Source organism: Anolis carolinensis, chromosome 2 (genome assembly GCF_035594765.1).
Source record: "Anolis carolinensis isolate JA03-04 chromosome 2, rAnoCar3.1.pri, whole genome shotgun sequence".
NCBI classification, from domain to species: Eukaryota; Metazoa; Chordata; class Lepidosauria; order Squamata; family Dactyloidae; genus Anolis; species Anolis carolinensis.
In genome coordinates, this window is record NC_085842.1 from 76,800,811 (window position 1) to 76,815,132 (window position 14,322).

Below are 14,322 nucleotides of genomic sequence, written 5' to 3' on the forward strand. Positions count from 1 at the left end.
ACACGTGTGCCCATCATGAGCTGAGCTGTGGAGAAGAATGATAAGCCAGGAGAATTGTGTCAATCTGGACAGAACACCTAACTTTTTAAGGCTAAGGCATGTGGATGAAGAAGTGTCAGACATTTTGCAGTAGAACAAAAGACAATCACAGGGTTTTGTGTGTTTTTCAGGCTGTATGGCCAGGTTCCAGAAGTATTCTCTCATGACGTTTCGCCCACATCTATGGCAGGCATCCTCAGAGGTAAGTCCGGCCATGAAAGCCTTCAACAACACAAAGACAATCACATTTTGCTTCTAACGACCAGTTTGCCAGAGCAATGCTCTTAGATATTCCTTTTGTAAAGAAATGCTGAAAAATAAACTTTTAGAGAGCACCCCAAAATAGAAAGCAAGAAGCTTCAGGCCATCCAATTGTGGTTGGATAGCAACTCCCATGAATCCTAGCCAGCATAATGGTGAGGAATTATTGGGATTATATTGTCGAAGGTTTTCACACCTGGAATCACTGGGATGTTGTGTGGTTTCCGGACTGTATGGCTGTGTTCTAGCAGCATTTTCTCCTGATGTTTCTCCTGCATCTGTGGCTGGCATTGTCAGAAACCACACAACACCCCATTATTGGGATTGTTAATATAAAAACACCTGGAAAGCCATAAGTGCCCTCCTCTGCCTTAAACCACTCTCTTTGTTCTTTGTTTTCTAATATGCAGTGAAATGTTCTTGTTGTTTCAATTTGTTGATTAATTGCTTCTCTACTTTTGGTCTTCCAGTGTTTTGAACTTCAACTCCCACAATCTATTACAAATAATTAGGTTTTCCCCTGACATTAAGTCTAGTCGTGTCCAACTCTGGGGGTTGGTTCTCATCTCCATTTCTAAGCTGAAGAGCCAGTGTTGTCCATAGACATCCCCAAGGTCATGTGGCCGGCATGACTGTATGGAATGCTGTTCCCTTCCCGCTGGAGTGGTACCTATTGTTCCATTCACATTTGCATGTTTTCAAATTGCTGGGTTGGCAGAAGCTGAGGCTAACAGTGAGAGCTCACCCTGCTCCTCGGATTTGAACCATTGACCTTTTGGCCAGCAAGTTCACAGCTCAGTGGTTCAATCCGCTGCACCATCAGGGGCTCCAATAATATGAATAAGAATAATATAATTGGCCTTGCCAATGTGGAGGCTTGTGGGAACTGAAGTATAAAAGAGCTGGAGGATCAAAGGCTGAGAATCCCTGTCCTAAAAGTGGAGTCAGCACTTAAAATATGTTCAAAATTAGTGTAAGTTTAAGAAGTCAAACTCAGCACTCTCTAATCAAGCAAACCTTGCAGACAATACATGAGCCTTCCTTAGGGGTGGATGGGTTTGCATTTAACTGAACACTCAATTTAAAATGACTGAACATCATTTCAGAGGTACCTATATGAAATGGGAAATTGGGAAAAGTAGTACCTAAATACACATTGTGAAAACAACTATCATCACTCATTGTGAAAACCATTAACTGCTGCTCTAGCCTGCCAGTCCTCACTTTATGAGACCAAAAACTGGGTCTCAAAAGCTCAATTTGTCCACTGGATTAAACATGTAAATGCCCTTTGCCAATTAAATTTTGGATGGAACTACATTTCACCAGCTACTCTTTCCTACTCATAACTGATTCAGTTGCTTCCTTTACCAATGAATGGAGATGTATATTGATGAGGGATGCAACTACCCTGTGAAATTAATGCAGTTTGGCACCACTTTAGTTGCCATGATTCAATGTCATGGAATCATGGAAACTATAGTTTTACAAGGTTTTTAGCTTTCTCTGCCCAAGAGTGCTGTCCCTCACCAAACTACAGTTCCCAGGATTCAATCAAATGGAAGTATGGCAGTGGAAGTGATGCCAAACTGCATTGATAAAAGCACCCTCGGAAACACCTGGCTGTTGTTGGATTTTTTTTTCCTCAAAAGAAGATAACCTGCTTCTCTTGACAATGGATGTATGGAACATATTGGACACAGCATTTTGGATGAATGGGTGTGTGCTTACAATTGAGATGACTAAGAGTAAAGAAAGGAAATTAGTGCCTCAGATATTTCCACTTGGCCTTTCAAAAAAGTCAGGAAGGACTGCTACTGAACAGGACAAGTTTAGACTCTGACTGCAGGATGTAATTATAACAAAGCATTCAGCAGACAAATATATATGTTTACTCTCTACAGGACTGTGTCGCTCTCTGTGGCTTTCAACGTAATTTTAAACCAATAGCAATTTGCTCTCTCCTTCAAGGTTTTAATATTTGCTGAACACTTCTGCTAGAAAAAAATGGCTTTTATATATTCAGGCCGTCCTAGTGGGAGGGAAAACCTTGAAACCACAAAGCTTTTGTGCTGAACTGTATAAGGTCCTCTTGTTTTTCCTTGTTTCTAAAGCAACCGACAAATGTGGCTCATGTATTTATCAGATCAAATTTCTTTTGAAAAAGGAAAAGGAAAAAAATTGCTTGATCGTTACTTTTTTTAAAAAAAACCCAGCAATCAGGAAAAGAGACCAAGGGGAGACTATTTTCATCAAAGACTGAACTCGACTAACATCACCAAGGACCCCATGCCACCAGCTGTTTGTAGCTCAGCAGTATTCATCAAACCAGAGGGTGATTTTATGTATTTAAAATCCACACTGCCTTTTCTGAATGACATCAGTGTGGGAGAGCTGCAATTTGCATCCTGAAGCCTCCAGCATGTTCCTGCTGCTTCCTTTGTATAGGGTCCTCTTTAAAAAGGCAAATGTTTTTATAAGAAATGGAAAGTCATACAATAAACGTTCTGCCAATATTCCACTGTTTTGTCAAACCAACCCTAGAATCTAGCACTCACTAAACTTCATTGTAAGGGGCATCGACAGACAGCACGACCCAGTGTGCTGTGCTTTTACTTCAACAAGTTGCTATGCTACCAAAAAAAAATACATGCCACCTGTTTTTTGAACTTCAGGGGTTAGCTTTTTGAATATGTTTGTGTCAAAGTCAGGCATACGGTCTTATTGTGCAGTACAACATTTTACAGATGAAAACAGGCATTGTGGCCAAGCAATATCTGAGTGTAATCAATGATAGAGTGTGCAAAACAATGAGAGATCCTGAGTTGCTGTGAGTTTTCCAGGATGTATGGCTATGTTCTGGAACATGGCCATACAGCCTGGAAAACTCACAGCAACCCGGTGATTCTGGCCATGAAAGCCTTTGACAACACAGTTAGAGATCTTGATTCAGGAGCAAAGATACCAATGACTTTGAGAAACAGACTGGAGGCTTTATTATAGGAACTCTGAGATAGGAAAGTTACTCTAATCTAGATTCATTCTAGGAAATGGCTGAGAAATGACCAGTGGGAAGAGAAGTGAAAGACATCCCTAAGAGTATCTGTTTAAATCACAGAGGGGGGGGGGGGGGAGGATAAGTAGACAAGAAGGTTTCTCAAACTATCAAACCCTATTGCTGTTGCCTTCTCTGAGGCCATCTTTACTCTTCATTGCTAAGTGTTGTTGCACTTCTAACAATCAAGATGGAAATAAACTATTAATGAGGAAAAAGCACACATGTCTCCTGGAAGCACGGGAGTTAATAAAGTGAAAACAACTTTTAAAATTCAGTTTGTGATAAGTAGAGTAAGTTGAGGACAAAGAGGGAAAATCAGAGGAAAGGAAGCTGAGACATTTTACAAGTAGCTGAAAAGTGAGGTGACAGAGGATTAAATTGTTAAATTGGGACAATGGAGGGTATGTTATGTGTTCACTTTGATGGAAGGACCTAATGGAGACCAGGCAGATGCCAGATAGGGTGCCTTGGTAGTACCACACCAAGGGCTCATACAAGTCTGTTCTTGACCTTGCGAAGAAGGCCTTCAGAGTCCAAATCAACGCCATAATTCCCTGTCCCAGGTCACAGCCTGGCAGCTCTATGTTTGGATAAACAACAGTTTTTAAAGTGTTTATACAGTCAGCCTCGTACGTAACACATTGCAGTAGTCTTGTCTGGAAGTCATCAGACCAGATTTTGGAGGAGAGACAGGTGGGGACGGATGAAAGCGGCAAAGGAGATCTATTCTGCCAATTCTGCCTGCTTCATTATGAATGACCAATGTTTGATGTGACGTTATAATCTTTTCAGTATTTACATGTGTTTTCCTCCAGGCAATTTGCTTTATTAACATGCAGGGAAGATGCCTATGATTAAGCTGGTCAAGTCAGTCTTGTAACTGGTTTGTGTATTTCATCATCATCATCAGGTTCATAACATATATATCATCTGGATCTGTTGTTTTTCTGTGCCTTGAAGTTGACTCCTATTTATGGCTATCTTTCCCCATAGGGCTTTCTTGGCAAGGTTTATTCAGAGGGGGGTTGCTGTTACCCTTCTCTTCCTCTAATCCTTCCTAATGCCGAGACCCCTTAATACAGTTCCTCATGTTGTGTTGACCCCCAATCATACAATTATTTTTGATGCTACTTCATAGCTGTAATTTTGCTACTGTAATGAATTGTAATGTAAGTATCTGACATCCAGGATGTATTTTCATTCACAGGACCAAATTTGGCACAAATATCCAATACACCTAAATTTGAATACCTGTGGGGTTGGGAAGGGGGAATTGATTTTTTTCATTTGGGAGTTGGAGTTGCTGGGATTTATAGTTAACTTACAATTAAAAAACATTCTGAACTTCACCAACAATGGAATTGAACCATACTTGGCACACAGGACTCCCATGACCAAAAACTGAAAGAGTTTGGTGGGCACTGATCTTGAGTTTTGAAGTTGCAGTTTACCTACATTCACTGTGGACTCAAACAATGATGGTTCTGGACCAAACTTGGCATGAATACTCAGTATGCCGAAATGTGAACACTGATGGAGTTTGGGGAAAATAGACCTTGACATTTGGGAGTTGTAGTTGCTGGGATTTATAGTTTGACTACAATCAAATAGCCCTTGAACCCCACCAGTGATAGAATTGGGCCAAACTTCCCACCCAGAACCCCCAAGACCAACAGAACAGACTAGAGGGATTTGGGTTCATAAGTCCATAAGAAATATGTCTTTTCCGATGGTCTTTGGTGACCCCTCTGACACCCCTTCACGCCCCCCCCCCCAACCAGGGGTCCCAACCTCCAGGTTGAGAAACGCTGCTCTAATCGTATCTCTTTACTGACTTAACTATAGAGAATTCACTTAACTTCTAATAAATTTATTCAAAATGCCTGCTATCATAAGATAATGGATAGTATATTTAATAAAGCAAACAAGCAAATGCTTTACAAACATGCTTCACAAAACATTCCTGCTTCTGAAGACAAGCATATTATACTGGTATAACTTTTACTCTGCAGCCACGTCCTACAGCTTTTGCTGGCAGTTTAATGTTTAACTTTTTAAGGAACTGAACTCCTTGCATTCCTTTCATACAAAGTGCTCATAGAACATTGGACTAGATAAACAAGAATTGCTACAGTTCTTGGGATTGAGGCGAGGCATACGTTTATTAGCTTTTTCAAGTATGTGCACTTTTAGCACAAATTATTATTTGGCTAGATTTGTCTGCTATAGCAGAAAAATACAATTTTCTCTACAGAAATGCACTGCCTTAAACTTGGATAGAAGTAATATTTTTTTGTTTGAACTCTGCGTTTGAAGGCAGGATGATTATTAAGTCAATTCCAGTGTAATCTATTCAGATATTATTATGATGGTGATTTATATTGATGGCAATGACAACAGCAGCATTGGGCACTTATAACATGTTTTTAGATTCACTGATCAAGGAGCTCCATCTGAAGATATGTATATGCTCTTACATTGGAGCAAGCCTGTTGGAAACAAGGCTGAAACATATGGCTTGACTTAGAGTTCTTTTTTAATATTGGGGTTGATATTTAATATGTATGTTCATTTGAACTAACATCTCTTCCTCTCTAAAAGCAATAAAAGCACACCAGGCTCTCGGACTTCCTAGTACCCATGTAACCATGTGGTTGTTTCAGTGGAATGTGATTTGTGTCCTGACCAAGTCACTCATGAGTAGTTCTGCTGAATCACCTTTTCCTCCATAAATTTGACTCTGGCTCACCAGTATGTTTGAGGGATGGCTCAAGACATTATGCAGCCCAAGTCGAAGGAGAATTTTTTTTGTCATCTATCCACTGATGATTTAAGATGTACAGTGGCCAAAGCTATATATAAAAATATAAGTATGACCTATTAAATAAATTATTATTACAATATTGCTGGATTTTACTTATGTATATTTGTTATATATTTTTTGATAGTGTTCTGTTTTATCTCACTGTTTTAACCATGGTGTATCCCACCTCAAGCTGCTAGGAGATGTGGACAATAAATACATACATTAAACACACATACACACAGAGTCATCCTTTAACACAGTGGTTCCCAACCTTTTTTTTTTTTTTTGGCCTGGGCCAACTTTAACTAGGATCCACTTGACCAGGATCCACTTTAGCCAGGGACCACTTGAATGGGGACCACTTTAAACAGGTACCACGTTGATCAGGGACCAATTTGACCAGGGACCACTCTCCAACATAAGTACCAAAAGGGTTACAAATCAGTTTTTGGTCAACTTTAAATTCGGTTTGGTTATTTGGGGTGCTGATTCAGAAAACTGCATTGGATAGACCACATCAGCTCTAGTTTCTGATGTAGAACATATGCCATTCAGTAGTAGCAATCTGGTTGCCCACAAAAAAACATATTAATAATTTAGAGCTGTTTTTTTGTGTCAGGAGTGACTTGAGAAACTGGTGTGAGAGAATTGGCTGTCTGCAAGGACGTTGCCCAGGGGACACCCGAATGTTTGATGTTTTACCATCCTTGTGGGAGGCTTCTCTCATGTCCCGGCATGGAGCTGGAGCTGACAGAGAGAGCTCACCTGCTCTCCCCGGATTCAAACCGGCAGCTTTCAGGTTAGCAACCCAACCTTCAGTCCTGCAGGCCCAAGGATTTAACCCACTGAGCCACCGGGCGCTCCATATCTAGAGCTGATTTGGTCTATCCAATGAAATGGTCAGCTCTGCAGAAAGAAGCGGAAATAAAATAAATAAAATAAATAAATAAAGAGGAAGAAAGTTCACGGACCAGATTTTCATTCTCGCGGCCTACTGCTGGGCAATGGTCCACAGGTTGAGAACCACTGCTTTAACGATACCTTATCTCAGCTACCTGAACTGACAATTTCACTTTGCCTAATAGCTGGAGCCCTGGAGGAGTTGCACATGTGCATGCTGTTCCCCACAATGTCACTGAATAAATCTAAATAATATCCCTGTAGCTGCTGATAGCACCAAAGCCTAATAATAATAATGACAACAACAACAATAATAAGACCACCCTCTCTCCTCTAAAGGACTCAGGGAGGTTTACACACAAAAGAAGACAAACATTCAATGCCCTAAATAAGTACAAACACATCAAAAATACAGGATAATACGCAATAACAACAATAAATTTATAACAAAGGAATTAAGCATCAAAATGAAAACAGAGTAAAAATAATCCAGTAAAACAGAATAACACTAATAGCATGAATTAACATTAAAACATATATCCTAAACAACAGTTAAAATACATTAAAATGGCTATCACAGGTGATCACTTAAAATGTATCATAGCAACCATGAGGTAGAAGTAGGTTAGCCAGCGTTCTGATGGCATTCAGAGGCCTGGTGAGGTCTCCTTGTTACCCCATCTCCTCCAGAATGGCCCGCTTCCCTGGCCAGCAAGTCCTCGGTGGCGGGGGGCTATGGCACTGAATGCTTGACTGGGTGCTTGGCTGGGCACGTGGTGGGCAGGATCAGTACCTGCTCGTAAAGGAGCACCTGCAAGCGGGTCTCCTTATGCCGCCATGATTGGGGGGTAAAGGCTTGGCAGATGGTGCTTGCCTTGGTGACGTGGCCCTCCCCCAGGCAGAGTAGACATTTGGCATGGCCATACGCATTGGAGAGCTTGGTCCCACAAGGAGAGCATGTTTTAAAAAGAGGGGCAGAAGCCATAATGGTGACTAGCCTGTAGTTTGTGTCCGGTCCGAGTCGTAGGGCAGAGAAGAGCAAGGTAAGTCCAAAGCACAGTCCGGAGTTAAGGGAGGGAGAAAGGCAGCAAGTAAATTGTACAGACCAAGGTTGAGGCATGGAGAAAGGCAGCAAGTCATTTGAAGTCTGAGTCAAAAAACCGTTAGAAGGCAACAAATAGCAAAGCAAAGCACAGAGATCTGTCAGGGGTGCTTTGATTCTACAAGAAAGAAAGATTCCTAGCTACAGGCAGTGGCAGAAAAAAGGAACTGAGGCTCAGTCCTTCCCACAGCTACTTATACTATATGGGGAGAGTGGGTGAGGCTACTGCCAAAATGTGACATTTTAGAGATCTAGAAGGTTCCAAACTGCATTGTGCATGTGTGGCAAACCCATACATGTGATTGCACAGACACCACAAAGAAGAACCTCAGTTCTCGCAACTGAAGCTTTCTATTCTCTCTATAACTACTTCAAAGTTGATAACAAAATCTAGGAAGGACTGATATGTAACAGGTCTCCAGCATCATATGTGATTTTGACCTTAGCCAAGAACTTCTAATTTACTTTTCACACTTTGTGTCATTTTTCTTACTCTACTTCACTTCGGATTGGATTTCCTGCAAAATCCATCCTCGTAATCCATTGCTTCATTACAACCTTTTATTTGCTGAACGTAAACCATTGTTGCAATTTGTGATGTGATCACTTTTCTTGCTACCTGATTTTCTCCTATCCAGGCTCTCATTTATCAGTCTCCCAGTAGATAATTGGACAAAGATTCCACCTTTTCTGTATGCTGAACTGCACCTAGCAGAACACTGATTGCAACAAAATGGTAAATGTCTACCAAGTACTTTATAAATTATGCCATTTTCTATCCTCTGCTTAGAGGTATATTCTAATTATCCAGGACCTGTGCTGTGATGTACTGAAGTAAAAATATGTTACAGTGTGTGAAGTAACCTATGGAAAAAATAACCTTTATAACAATGCTTTCCAAACTGTCATACCCAATATGAGCCCTGATTCTGTCCACTTCTGGCTTTGGTCTTACTCTGGCTTCACATATCCCTGATGTGAAACACCCAGAAAACCATTGCTCAGGAAATGTGGCATTCACCATAAAAATGTTGGACTCTGATCACAGCTGCTGCACACTTATAGATATTGGTTAAATTTGACTGTTAATGCCAAGAGGAGCAAAACCTTTGAATTTTTGGAATTTATATAGGAGGAAAGATCTGGTTTCCTTCATTTTCCTTTTGTTGGACTTCAACTCTCAACAGACTCTGCCAATTTGGCCAATAGACAGAGAATCTGGGAATGGAAATCCAAAACAACTGGAGACAAACCTACAAGCAGCAGACAATTCTGATGTGTTTATTTTATTTATATTTATAGTTAATTACAATGTTCTAATAAGGAAAACAATAAAATAATGACAAGTCTGCACAAAAATGGAATGGATCAATACAATAACAATAATTTTGTAATAATAATTGTAATAACAATACAATAATTTTGAAACTTCTCCCAACCACCTAATAACATTGCAGGCAACTCATAGATAAGAATGTGGGTGGGACAACAGGAAGTGAGAGAAATCTACCCCTAAAAAGGGAAATTCATTATTGAAAGAGTTATATTTTTACCCCGCTCTACTACCATTACTAGTATGATTTACTGCACATTAAGCAGTGTGACAATATATCATAACATATTTTAACACTATAATAACATGTTATTGTTATTCTTACATATTTATAGTATACCAAAAGCAACATTGCTAACATTTTAAATTAGAACCGTTATGAAATTATAATTGATCTGGCAAGCAGTCCCTCATGGTCACTTTTCATATCTGCGGTTTTTCTTCCCCCCTTCCCCATTTCCACCTGGGCCTGATAATAGTTGGCTTGTCTCCAAGGTCTTGACACAGCTGAGGTCGTGATCACTGGCAGCTGATGGGGTTGCCCATGTCATGCACCTGATTAGGCTGCCCCGAGATACAGGGAAAAAAAATCTGTATCCCTTCCAACATTTTAACATTACGAGGGCCTGCAATTTTTCCAAAATTGTTGCTGTTTTTAATGTATTTTGAGGAGCTGGATTTAAAAACTACAATAAAAAGTTGTACCAAACATAGCTCTTTCACAAATTCAATATTTTTCTCAATTCAGTTGTGTGTTTCAGTGCCTCTGAGTGCAATGTGGACCTTGCCGAAAATGAGTTTGACACTCCTATTGTAGGGGCTAGATAGAAATATAGATACATAAAAGAATGCAGAATTATCGCTGCATATTTATATTTATTCGCTTAAAGAAGGTAGATTTCCAAAAGGGCACTGAGTAATTTTTTTCTGAAAAAAGGGGCAGTAGACCAAATAAGTATGGAAACTTTTGGTCTAAAGCAATGGCTTTCACCTTTTGGTTCTCCACATGTTTTGAGTTCAGCTCACAGAATCACTGAACATTTGCTGTGCTTGGCTTTGCATGCAGGAATGCATTATAAACTATCTGATTGCTGGTGAGGCAATCCAATTTTTCAGTGCTCCCTGAAAAACTCTGCAAGTAGATTATTTAACAGCTCCAGAATAGGAAGAAAACAGTAGATTAGTAGCAAATAGTTTAATATCAGCAAGGAAATGTATTACTCTCTGCTGTAAATCATCACAAACACCTCAAATTCCTAAACAGGAAAAAGGAGGAAAGGATATATGGCACAAAACTATCAATGAACCTAGCCCATTTTTTCCCCAAAATTCAGTAGAGAACTCAAACAAATTTATTAAATAAATACATGTATAGACGTGTATTGAAATAATGTTTATACATTCATTTAATAATCCTATAATATTTTAGAATCCAAACATGATTTTGTTATTCTTAGGCCCCTTCTACGCTGCCATATAAAATCCAGATTATCTGCTTTGGACTGAATTATATGGCAGTGTGGACTCATATAATCCAATTCAAAGAAGATAATGTGGATTATCTGCTTTGATAATCTCGATTATATGGCAGTGTAGAAGGTTCCTTTGTTCTATTCTTGTGTTCCTTAATTATGTAAGAAAGTACTTTGTATGACATTTTGGTATTGTAATTCATCAGGACAGGAATATGAGAGGGAAGAAGTCAGAATAATTGCTGAGGGAGCAAACCCTGTCTTCATGGGTTTACAGTGTAACCAGGAAAATGTTCAACCATAATAGCAGACTGCAGGCAAGGGTTTTTTTTGCTTGTTTCTGCAGGGGACACAAATATTATACACCCACAGATGTTGTGCTGTCTACTATGTACCGAAAGCACAATGGGAAACCTTTCCTAAGCAACAATGCTGAGCTAGTAGCATAATTAATATATGTTGTTTCCTTTGGAACTCAATAGTTATTTCATAACCACAGCGTCTGAAGACTAGTCACATTTTAAACAGTTTGTGTCTTCCTTATCTGAAAACAGAGTCTGGATGGCCATGTGTTGCAAGGCTTTGCTTTCTGTATGGCAGGACGTTGGACTGGATGGCCCTTGTGATCTCTTCAAACCCTATCCTTTTACAAGATCTGAATTCAAGATCCTGAAAAAGCTGAATCTTTTTGCTGCCAGCCACCCACTTGTGACTTTGGGGAGGGGGACTGGTCAGGTGTTGAGTGCGATCTGATGGGCCATCCCTAGCTCAGAGAATACAAAAGACTGGGGTGGGGGTAGCAATATTTTTCTCCTCCTTTTCTATCTAAAATAAATAATAAAAGGTAAAGGTAGAGGTTTCCCCTGACGTTAAGTCCAGTCATGTTTGACTCTAGGGGTTGGTGCTCATCTCCATTTCTAAGCTGAAGAGCCGGCGTTGTCCGTAGATACCTCCAAGGTCATGTGGCTAGCATGACTGCATGGAGCGCCGTTACCTTCCCGCCGGAGCGGTACCTATTGATCTACTCACATTTGCATGTTTTCGAACTGCTAGGTTGGCAGGAGCTGGAGCTAACAGCGGGTGCTCAAGCCGCTCCTGGGATTTGAACCTGGGACCTTTCGGTCTGCAAGTTCAGCAGCTCAGTGCTTTAACGCACTTCGCCACCATCTCCCTGAAGCGACTTAGGTATACTTTATTTGAATACCACCACCATCTCCCTGAAGGGACTCAGGGCGGCTCACAAAGCACTCAATAGTACGAACACACACAATACAGTAGGTATATGAGCATATAAAGGAGCCTCTGGTGGCCTAGTGGACTAAAGCCTCATGACTTGAAGGTTGGGTTGCTGACCTGAAAGCTGCCAGGTTTGAATCCCACCCAGGGAGAGCGCGGATGAGCTCCCTCTATCAGCTCCAGTTCCATGCGGGGACATGAGAGAAGCCTCCCACAAGGATGGTAAAAAAACATCAAAAACATCCGGGTGTCCCCTGGGCAACGTCCTTGCAGACAGCCAATTCTCTCACTCCAGAAGTGACTCAAGTTGCTCCTGACACGAAAAATAAAATAAAATAAAATGAGCATATAAAACAATATACAGTAGAGTCTCACTTATCCAACATAAACGGGCCGGCAGAATGTTGGATAAGTGAATATGTTGGATAATAAGGAGGGATTAAGGAAAAACCTATTAAACATCAAATTAGGTTATAATTTTAAAAATTAAGCACCAAAACATCATGTTATACAACAAATTTGACAGAAAAAGTAGTTCAATACGCAGTAATGCTATGTAGTAATTACTGTATTTATGAATTTAGCAACAAAATATCACGATGTATTGAAAACATCGACTACAAAAATGTGTTGGATAATCCAGAATGTTGGATAAGCGAGTGGGACTCTACTGTAATAAAATTATGCAAGCAAGGTTAAATAACACAATCTATAAAACCCCTACTGATTAAGCTAGCAAAAGTGCTAAAAGGGTGGGAAGTCTGTTGACAGCCAATGAAATGACTGGGACACCTTTTTGCAAGGGCCTTCTTTTCTTCCCTGCCCCAGTTTTGTTTCTGGCATTGGTGGAGTGGGGCTCTTTGAAGGGGGCTTGATAGATATGAGACTAACCCCTTCTCCACCTATTCATTCTTCATTAGGCACATGTGAATATAGGTATTTCAAAATTTGAAAAAAATCCAAAATCCCAAAAGCCGCCTGCTCCCAAGCATCTTGGATAAGGGAGAATCATCCTGTATAACAATATTACGTCACACTGCTATTTTTGTGCGTTTTGGATTATGTTGTATTTTGCTGCACAGCCAATACAACTACTCCTCATAATATAAAACTCTCAGAGTTTCTCCTTCATTAATAAATCTCTGGAAAAGGAAACGCTGCAACAGCTGCTTAAGAAAACAACAACTCTGAGCAGGGGAAGCCTTTGGCTGCACCTTCCTTCCTGTCTTTTCCAAACGCAGCAAGACAAGTTCAGGCTGCAGGCTGACACCAGCAACGAGTCCCACCCTGATAGGCTGGAGTGGCCAATGGCTCTGGTTATGTGGAAGAAAGGGGTCATGTTCCAGGCGGCCCAGAGCCAGCCCTGGAGTTAAAAACACAAGTCGCATTGGACGAGGGAAGGGAGGAGTGTGGTCTTCGGGCCAATGACAACCGAGAGGGCAGGAAACAACTATTCCTAAACACAGAATCCCTGGCTCTTTCTCCTCCCTCGTGCACTGATTGGGAGCCAAGAAACCTTGTTGCTATATGCTTGTATTTAAATCAAAATTCCTAGGACTGGGTGGTGGTTTTATGTGAAGTGGGAGGAGATGGAGGAAAGAAATATAGGAGGTGGAAGGAAGGCTTGGCTATTTGCTAGAGCCCTGACTGGTCACTAGACACATCTTACATCTTAACTGTATAGAAACGTTACAAGTACAGTTATTTTACATGCATATTTTAACAGGAAGTGAACAACAAACTCCCCTCACTCGACTCCCCAACACTCTTTGAATATAGAACACAGAGAATAATTTAACAATATATTTTATATGCTAGTAAGGAAAAGTAATTGCCTGTAATGTGTGTGTGTGTGTGTGTGTGTATGCTCCTTCAAGTCTCCTGTCAACTTATGCCAACCCTATAAATTTCACAGGATTTTCTTAAGCAGGGAATCCTTAGAGGTGGTTTTGCCAGTTCCTTCCTCTCAAATATAGCGCACAGCACCTGGTATTCATTGGCAGTCTCCCATCTATAAGATGCTTAAAATAAGCCTGTGACATAAAATGCATATTTCCCAGTTTTGCAGATTTGCAAATACAAAACACTCACTATTTGGTAATGCCTAATACTGGA

At 40.4% G+C, this 14,322-nt stretch overlaps 1 long non-coding RNA gene across 1 annotated transcript in view; it reads left to right on the plus strand.

The window, feature by feature from the left end:
- LOC134296076 (uncharacterized) overlaps window positions 1-14,322 on the plus strand; it is a 23,587-nt gene continuing 9,265 nt past the window's right edge. Inside the window, exon 1 of the long non-coding RNA XR_010002647.1 lies at window positions 1-241. This is a non-coding gene — a long non-coding RNA (uncharacterized LOC134296076). The remainder of the gene's footprint in view (window positions 242-14,322) is intronic.